This window comes from Mus pahari, chromosome 5 (genome assembly GCF_900095145.1).
Source record: "Mus pahari chromosome 5, PAHARI_EIJ_v1.1, whole genome shotgun sequence".
Taxonomy (NCBI): Eukaryota; Metazoa; Chordata; class Mammalia; order Rodentia; family Muridae; genus Mus; species Mus pahari.
Window position 1 is genome coordinate 144,704,192 of NC_034594.1, and position 8,894 is coordinate 144,713,085.

Sequence of the window (8,894 nt, forward strand, 5' to 3'; positions counted from 1 at the left end):
ACGTGCCCTGCAATACAAGTTCTGCAGGTCTTTTATACAATACCTTCCTAACTAGTCTGTCAGCTTCTGTTTTGCCTCCCTGAGGGCAGTTAAAGAAATCAGCTATAGTGAACTTCTTCAGTTATAAATCAAATCATGCCACTTTTATTTAAGATCTTTTATGACTCCCTAGCACACACCTAGAAGAAAATCAGTTCTGTTCTTGGTCCATAAATTTGTTATCGATCGGAACCACCTTTTCTCGAACCACCTGGCTTCCTCTGAAGCACTCTGGATCCTCCGGGTCTTTGCTGATCCTTCTGGCTGGAACAATTCCCAGGTGAGTATGGCTCACTTTCTCACTTGATGTCCTCATTCAGAGGACACCTCAGCAAAGGGGGCTCTCCAAACCCCTATGGGGGAAGAACACATTCACCCTGTAATATGAAACTCTGGTGACCTATTTTACATTGTTCCCCTTCACAACAGTTTTCATAACTGTATATTATTTTCTTTTTTCTTCCCCCCTCCCCCCAAGACAGGGTTTCTTTGTGTAGCCCTGCCTGTCCTGGAACTCACTCTGTAGTCCAGGCTGGCCTCAAACTCAGAAATCCGCCTGCTTCTGCCTCCCAAGTGCCGGGATTAAAGGTGTGCGCCACCACTGACCAGCTATTTTCTCTTTTTTAAAAGAATTATGTATACGAGTACACACATGTACTCATGCATGTAGCTGTCTTCAGACACACCGGAGGAGGGCATAAGATCCCATTATAGATGGTTGTAAGCCACAATTTGGTTGCTGGACGTTGAACTCAGGGTCTTTGGAAGAGTCAGTGCTCTTAACTGCTGAGCCATCTCTCCAGCCCCTATGCTATTTTCTGTGTATCTCTCTTTCCCTGTGCTCCCAACCATGCACTAAAAAGCTCTGTTTTATTCATTCGATGCTGTAGTTCCAAGATCAAGGCCTCTCCTGTAACGTACAATAAATAGTCGCTGACTGACTGACTGAGGTCGGAAGACAGGACTTTTAACTACTTTGCTCATTATTCTTCTAGGTGAAGATTACATTACAAAGATGAAAAGGGATAGTTCCTGCTTTCTATAACTTACATTCTAATAATAGTTAGATTTAAAATATATAATTGAAGCCTAGATAGATGGCTTAGCGGTTAAGTGCATTGGCTGCTCTTCAGATGACCCAGCACCCACATGGCAGTTCACGATTGTAACTCCAGTTTGGGGGGATCTGATGGCCACTCTGTCAAACTGCCCATACATATGAAATTAAATATATAATTATAGGTTAAGTGCTATACAGTAAAACATGTTATGAAAAAGTGATACAGACTGAGTGCAGTCGTGTGCATCTGTACGCCAGTATTGTGGTTAAGGCTGGAGGGTCACTGGAGCCCAACAGTTGGAGGCCTGCCTCTCCTCTGTTTTTTTGAGACAGGGTCCTGTATAGCCCACGATGTTCTTGAACTACCGATCCTCCTGCTTCCACCTCTCAAGGGCTAGAATTACAGGTGTGGGCCACCACACTCAGCCTGTGAGACCTCGTCTTGTGAAAATGAAAGTAGAGCCAGGTGTGGTACATACTGTGACTCACAGTGTGCTGGAGGCAGAGGCAGGCAGATGGGTCTCTGTGATTTCAAGGCCAGCTGGAACTACACAATGGAACCCCTCAAATAAATAATAAATAAATAAATAAATCAGAATTGGTATCAGCAGATAACGACATGTTATACCAAAGTGCCATTTGTACAGGGACCTGACTTAGGAGAGATGCAGTATAATAAACATCACAGCCAAACATTCCAAGGTAAAACACCAAGCTGGAACATAATATGGTGCTCCCGACAGCAAGAAGGGTAATAAGGCTCCAGGCAGCATGGGAAGAGATAAAATCGGAAATAAGAAAGGAACCAGATAATATAAAACCTTGGGGGCTACTTTTGGTTTAAAAAAAAAAAAAAAGACTTAATGCGTGGTGTTTTGCCTCCCTCCATATGTCTGTGTGCCATTTGTGTGCAATGCCTACAAAGCCAGAAGAGGGCAGAAGAGGGCATCTGATCTCCTGGAACTGGAGTGTGTTAGCTAGTATGTTGGGTGTTGGGACTTGAAACAGAAGCCTCTGGAAGAGCAGTTAGTGCTCTTAACTGCTGAGCCATCAGTCTAGATAATTTTGACTTTCATTATGTGATGAGAAAGTAATGGATGTTCTGGGTAGGGAACTATGCCCTGACTTACAGCGTTTTAAAAGACACTCTGCTGCCTGAGGTTTGCTTGTATCTGGGCACTAATGGAAATAGACAAACTAGCTGTAGTAGTTACTCTCCAAACTGCTGGGCAAATTATGTGAGTGAAGCAATGATTTCAGTTTATAGTCTGAGGGGACATTCATCATGACTGGGAAAGTGCAGCAGCTGGAGGCTTGCTGGACACATTGTGTCCACAGTCAAACAGTAATAAATGCTGGCTCACTTTCTGTATATTCGGTCAAGCCCCCCAGCTTATGGAATGACGTCACCCACAATTAGGTGGGTCTTCCCACCTCAATTAGCCTAATCTAGGTAATCCCTCACAGGCATGCCTAGAGGCTCGCCTGCTAACTAATTATAGATCTTGTCGAGTTAACAGTATTAATTACCACATGTCTACTTCAGCAAGTAGTCAACAAGAGACAGCTTGGGATAGAATGTATCTGGCAATGGAGCTCAGTTTATAGAGTGCTTGCCTAGTCTCCATGAAGGCCTCAATTTGATTGCCAACAGTGAATAAAATCAGACATAGTGGCACATGCCCGACCCTCAGGAGATGGAGGCAGTAGTTACAGAAGTGAATTTGAAGCTATTCTGAACTACTCTTGTTCCTGTCTCAAAACAACTGGGAGGGGGGGAGTGGTATTGGTATCGGGTAGAGTTGAGGAGTCCAAACTTAGTACCTTAACCTTCTGGTTAAAAGGAAAAGAGGCGGGGCTGGTGAGATGGCTCAGTGGGTAAGAGCACCCGACTGCTCTTCCGAAGGTCTGGAGTTCAAATCCCAGCAACCACATGGTGGCTCATAACCATCCGTAACAAGATCTGACGCCCTCTTCTGGAGTGTCTGAAGACAGCTACAGTGTACTTACATATAATAAATAAATAAATCTTTAAAAAAAAAAAAAAAGGAAAAGATGCTGAAGATGTAGTTCAGTTGTTAGGGTACTTGTTCAACATGCCCCAAAACCCTGTGGCTCAACCTTGAGCACTGCATAAATCGGTAATGGTGATGCTTCCCTGTAATCCTGGCTCTGGAGGTCGAGGCAGGATACAGCCTGGGATGCAGGAGACCCTACCTAAAACATCTTCAACAACTGTTGGTGTTCTGAGTCACACCAAGGAGAGACATTGCAAGATGAAATTTGGCCTTGCAGGCAGCAGGGAGAGCCAGCTTCTGTGGACTGAATAGTGTACATCTGTCCAAAAGTATGTTTATTGATGGTTACACAAATTGTTCTTTTTTTCGGGGCGGGAGGGGCCGATAAATTCCTTTATACTAAAGACCCTAAACAGCTCTATGTTTCCTGAAAAAAAAAAAAAAAAAACCACCCTGCAACTTTAGTCCTTAGTGTGTACTGTTTGCAGTGCTCGATAATGCAAGGTATTCCAGGTGTGCCAGATCATGGTGTGACCCAGAAGTCACTCAGACTGTAAAGCTCCTTCAGAAAAATAACCCCATACATGAGAGAGAGAAAGCACCTCATTTTTCTACAAGGATTTTTTTCAAGGTTAAATTACTTCCAGAAAAAAACTTCATTCTGATGTCTACCCTAGATAGTGAAAAACAACTATTTTATTCTACTGTCTACCCTGTATATAATAATTCTACTAGATTTTTCTGCTACAAATAAGAGTGCTCCAGCCTGCTAGCTAGGAGTAATCTGGAATCCTAGAATCTTGTTTAGGTTTCCTTTAGGTGTCGGTGCAAAGCAGTGCACAAAAGTTACCTGAAACCAGCAACCTGCAAAGTTACTTGGCATATCCATATTTTAGCTGCATTTTCACAACAGCTAAATTATGAATAAACCTAGATATCTATCAACAGATGAATGGATAAAGAAAATATGGAATATATACACAATGGGATCAATCAACTATGAAGAATGAAATAATATTTACAGATTATAAACTACCTAAATTAGACTCAGAAAGACAAATATGACATGTCCTCTCCAACATGCAGAATCTGGATTTAAATTCATGTCACATATGTCTATTAATTACACATGCTTATTCATATTTAACAACAAAGTGGACAGGAGACTGAGAGGCAAGGAAGAGATATGAGAGTTGAAGGGAAGAAAAAAGAATGGAGTATACACTAGTCACGAAACCTAACGGTAATTATTGGAGGAAAGTAACCAAGAATGGGAAAATAAGTGGGAAGGGGACAAGGAAGAACCAGGTATGACACCTATGTATGAAAATGCCACATGGAACCCTTGAGTGTATGTATGTGTGTGTGTGTGTGTGTATATGAGTGTGTGTGTGTGATGGGGATGGGGGAAAGGACTTATTCTAGCCCAGAATTTACAATCCGTTGTTCTAGGTTGACCTCCAACTTGTGTATATCCTGCCTCAGCCTCCTGGGCGCTAGTTTGTAAACTGTTACTTTGTTCCTTTTAAAAATGAAGCTCTGCCGGGCGTGGTGGCGCATGCCTTTAATCCCAGCACTCGGGAGGCAGAGGCAGGCGGATTTCTGAGTTCGAGGCCAGCCTGGTCTACAAAGTTAGTTCCAGGACAGCCAGGGCTAAACAGAGAAACCCTGTCTCGAAAAACCAAAAATGCGGTGTTGAGCACCTTTAATCCTAATCCCAGCACCTGAGAGGCAGAGGCAGGTGGGTGATCTCTTGAGACCTACAGTTCCATGGCAGCCAGGGTAGAAAGATCCTATTTCAAATGAATAAACAAATAAACCCTGTTTCTAAGCCGCAGCATTCCCATCCCCAGGTGTGGGGATCAAACTTTTCAAACTTTTAGACCCTTAGGAAGCATTCCAACATCCCCAAACCTTAGTGACTCTTTTAAACAAATGGACAAATGGGTGCTGACAGAAGGCCTCGTAGAAGCCATGGAAGGAAATGCAGCTTTGAGCCTGAAAGGAGAAAGGGGTTTTTCTTTAAACAAGAAAAAAAAAAAATGTGGCAAGAATTAGAACCTCAGGCCTGGAGGACACCTACTAGTTTGCCTGCCAGAGCCTTTGGAATGAGGTTCATTTCCCGGCCCAACTCCAAGGAGCCCCTAAATCGCATGTGTTTTGAATACCAGGAGACCAGCCATCACAAAGTACGAAAACAACTTGACTCCTCCGCCCCGCGCACGCGCCCCTCGCGGCTTCGGTTGGCCTGAGGCTCCGCCCCTCGTGCGGCCACCGGGAGGGTTGGGAGCCCAGAGCTCGCGGGACCGCTCTCGTTCAGTCTCCTCCAGCACAGCGTCGCAAACCCCGCCGGAAAGCGTGACGGCGCAGGCGCAGGAGCGGAGACCCGAGACGGTGGTGGTGGCTGCCGCTGGCCAGTGTAAGATGGCGGCGGCGTTGGTGGCGGCAGTGGACGGGGCGGCTGGGCCTGGAACAGTCGGAGCATCCGCTGGCAGAAGGATGACCCTAGATGGGAAGCGGGCTGCCGGGCCTCGCCAGCTCCCGTGCTTGTAACTGCCCCGGCCGGACGCCCTCCCCTTGACCTACCGGGTCCGTGTTTCGTCCGGCTCGGCCTGTTCCCCCCTCTCCCTGACCGCTTCCCCGCAGGACAGGCCCGATCCCTTTCTTAAAACTCCCGGACTTTAAGTCTTACTCCCCTCCCCCGAGTCCGTGCTGGGAGGACTAGTCGTCCTCTGCCCGGGTCGGTCCTCGGGGTTGCCCCCTAGGACCACCCCCTTGACTCACAGGGACTTCTCGTTCGTCCGGTGACCCATTCGTAAACTCTCATTTCTTCTCCCTTTATAATCTGGGGACCCGGCTCTGTCTGCGTCTCCTAGTGACTTCAGGGCCACCTCGCAGTGTGCCCCCTCCCCCCATCCCAAGTTCTCAGGCCCAGCACTTCGTACGGAAGGCCGAGGTCAAAGCAACTGGCAGTCTGTTCTTGAATGCTTTGTGATCCGGTTCTCTTAGTGTACTTCCCCTCCCCGTGTCCCGAAATCTTTTAGGACACCTTAGGACGGTCCCGCTTGGTCCTTATTAGTTGGAAAGCATCTGGCGGCTTGAATTTCTGACTCCTGATTGTTGGTGTAGTCTGTAAACAAACCCGCACTAGAGCTATCACATTCTCCCGCGGATTCTCCCCTCCCCCCTGCTCCGGAGTTTGCTTTAGACGGGTGGTTTGGTCTCTAGAGTTGAAAAGATACAGGTTTTCCTCCTAAGTGACTCTTTAGCTTTGGTGGAGCTGGCGTTGAAATCTTGTGTTAGTCCTTTGTGTTTCCATTACGGGCATGGGTTTTGTTCAGTAGTCAGAATTGAATTAGGTAAGTTGTTTTGGCTTTAAATAGTTGTGAGGAGACTAAAAACAACATCAAAAAAAAAAAATTAAAGTGTGGTCATAAATATTTTGGCTACGTTCAGAAGAGACGCCTTTGCCATGTAAACTTTCACTTTTCTCAGTTCTTCAGCGAACCTCCAGACCAGTTTTCTCAGGATCTTGGGCCTGACTTCGGTCGGCGATAAAAGCAGGAAGGTGAGTGGCCTTGAAGGCGTTTAATTCCTCAATTCAAGACCCTTTCCTCATGCGAAAGTGCAGACCGCTAAACTCAACAATTGTTACCCCTGTTTCCACAAGTTTGGATATTGTTAGCAGCTTTGTTACAATTTTGGTTAAATTACTTACAAATTTAATTGGCTGTATTTTGACCTGCTGCCCGACACTGTTGTGTGTCTGCAAATGGTTTAAGCGTCCAGTTGAGTGAGCAGTCTGTGCCTCGTTTTTATTCCCCCTTTATTTATTTGCATTGTGTTTTGTCTTCATGTGGATCTTGTCTTCTTAGACTGTTAAATATTGAGAATTGGTTTGCCTGAATTCTGTTTAGCCTTTTGTCAAGTCAGATCTGTTCTCCCAAACCCAGAACTTATCATCCATGCCATCTGGAGAGTAATTAACCACTCCTGACTAAAAGCTAGGATCGAAGAGTGAGCCTCCATTTAGTTGGTGTCTAAGTCCAGTTAGCTTCAGAGGCACAACTTTTCAAAAGGTAGTGGGATTTCTTTTTCTCTTCTCTTCTCTTCTCTTCTCTTCTCTTCTCTTCTCTTCTCTTTTTCTTTTTTTCTTAAAGTAGCTCCCTTTTTAGCTAACTTGCAGGATATTGGTCAGTAGAAGAATCATCATGTGCTTTGAGCAACAAGGGTCAAAGAGAGGGAGTCAGAACACAGTTGTCAGTATGGTTCCTACAAGGCTTGTGGATTGCTGGTAGCAGAGGGTAGGACTGTGATTGAGTCTGGCAAGACTTAGTAGAGAAGCCCCCTGACTCTTTAAGGTAGGTTTGACCAATCCTTAGCACCTTCGGGATTTGTACTGGGAAAAGTTTGAGAGTGGCTATGTTAAGTTTTGTTCCCTGTGGTGCTCAAACTAGAAAATGCTCATTATGAACTAACATAAAAACTTTGAATGCAGATGCATGTATGTGAGATCTAAGAGTAAAAAATCAGCTTTTACATTTTAATTTGGTTTTATGTCTGGGTGTTTAACCTGCAATGCTTGCATGGCTCATGTTGGAGACAATAAGAGGGTGTCAGATCCCTGGAACTGAAGATGTAGGTAGCTGTGAGCTGCCATGTGGGTGCTATGAACTGAATCTGGGTCCTCTGCAAGAACAGCCAGTACTCTTAAATAGTGAACCTTTTTTTTTTTTTTAAGATTTATTTATTTCATTTATGAGTACACTGTCGCTGTCTTCAGACACCAGAAGAGGGCACAGGATCCCATTACAGATGGTTGTGAGCCACCATGTTGCTGGGAATTGAACTCAGGACCTCAGGAAGAGCAGCCAGTGCTCTTAACCGCTGAGCCACCTCTCCAGCCCCAGTGAACCATTTCTTCAGCTTGTTTATTTGACTTTTGAGACAGGAACTCACTTTATCCCAGGCTGGCCTGAAATGTATAATGCAGACCAGGATGGTCTTGCAAACTTGTCTCACCTAGCCTCCTGAGTGCTAGTGTACCAGCATGAGGCATCAATCGTAGGTGATACGTAACAGGTGTTTGTTTTGCACCCGTCTTCCTAGATTGTTTGTTTGTTTGTTTTTCTTTTAAGAACTGGAACCTAGGCTGATGGTGGTAGTGCATGCCTTTGATACCAGCACTTAGATGCAGGTGGATCTCTGAGTTTGAGGCCAGCATTGTCTACAAAGTGAGTTCCAGGACAGCCAGGGCTACACAGAGAAACCCTGTCTCAAACAAAGAAACAAAACTTGGGGTTTTCAGGTAAACTAAGCAAGCTCTGTGCTATTGGGCCACAGCCTCTGTCCCTAGATTCATTTTTAAGATTTATGTGCCTGTGTCTGTGTGGGCATTTATGTATGTGAGGGTAGTGCCCATGGAGGCTAGAACAGAAGAAGGGACCAGATCCTTTGGAGCTGGAGTTAACAGTTGTGAACTGTTGTGTGGGTTCCAGAAACTAAACTCAGAGCCTCTTCGAGAGCAGTAAGCACTTTAATTGCTGTCCCCTCAAATTCAGCTTTATTGTTCATATTATTTGTTCTGTGAATGTCCGGTGGGGTGCCTTCTAAACCTGATTTCTGAGTGTCGGAATAGGAAGTGTTTCATGTGTATATTTCTAAATGCTTTTTTTTTTGTTTTTGTTTTTTTGTTTTTTTTGTTTTTGTTTTTAGCGGTGGGGGGGGGTTGGTTTTGTTTTTCGAGACAGGGTTTCTCTGTGTAGCCCTGGCTGTCC

At 45.0% G+C, this 8,894-nt stretch overlaps 1 protein-coding gene across 2 annotated transcripts in view; it reads left to right on the forward strand.

The window, feature by feature from the left end:
• Nucleotides 1-5,419: 5,419 nt before the first annotated feature.
• The window catches only part of Dcaf8 (DDB1 and CUL4 associated factor 8), a 45,916-nt gene continuing 42,441 nt past the window's right edge, over nucleotides 5,420-8,894 (forward strand). Inside the window, exons 1-2 of one of the 2 annotated variants that reach the window (XM_021197938.2) lie at nucleotides 5,420-5,706; nucleotides 6,613-6,685. The gene's annotated coding sequence lies outside the window, so the exon portion shown is untranslated. The remainder of the gene's footprint in view (nucleotides 5,707-6,612; nucleotides 6,686-8,894) is intronic. The other variant, XM_021197939.2, reaches the window with a different exon arrangement.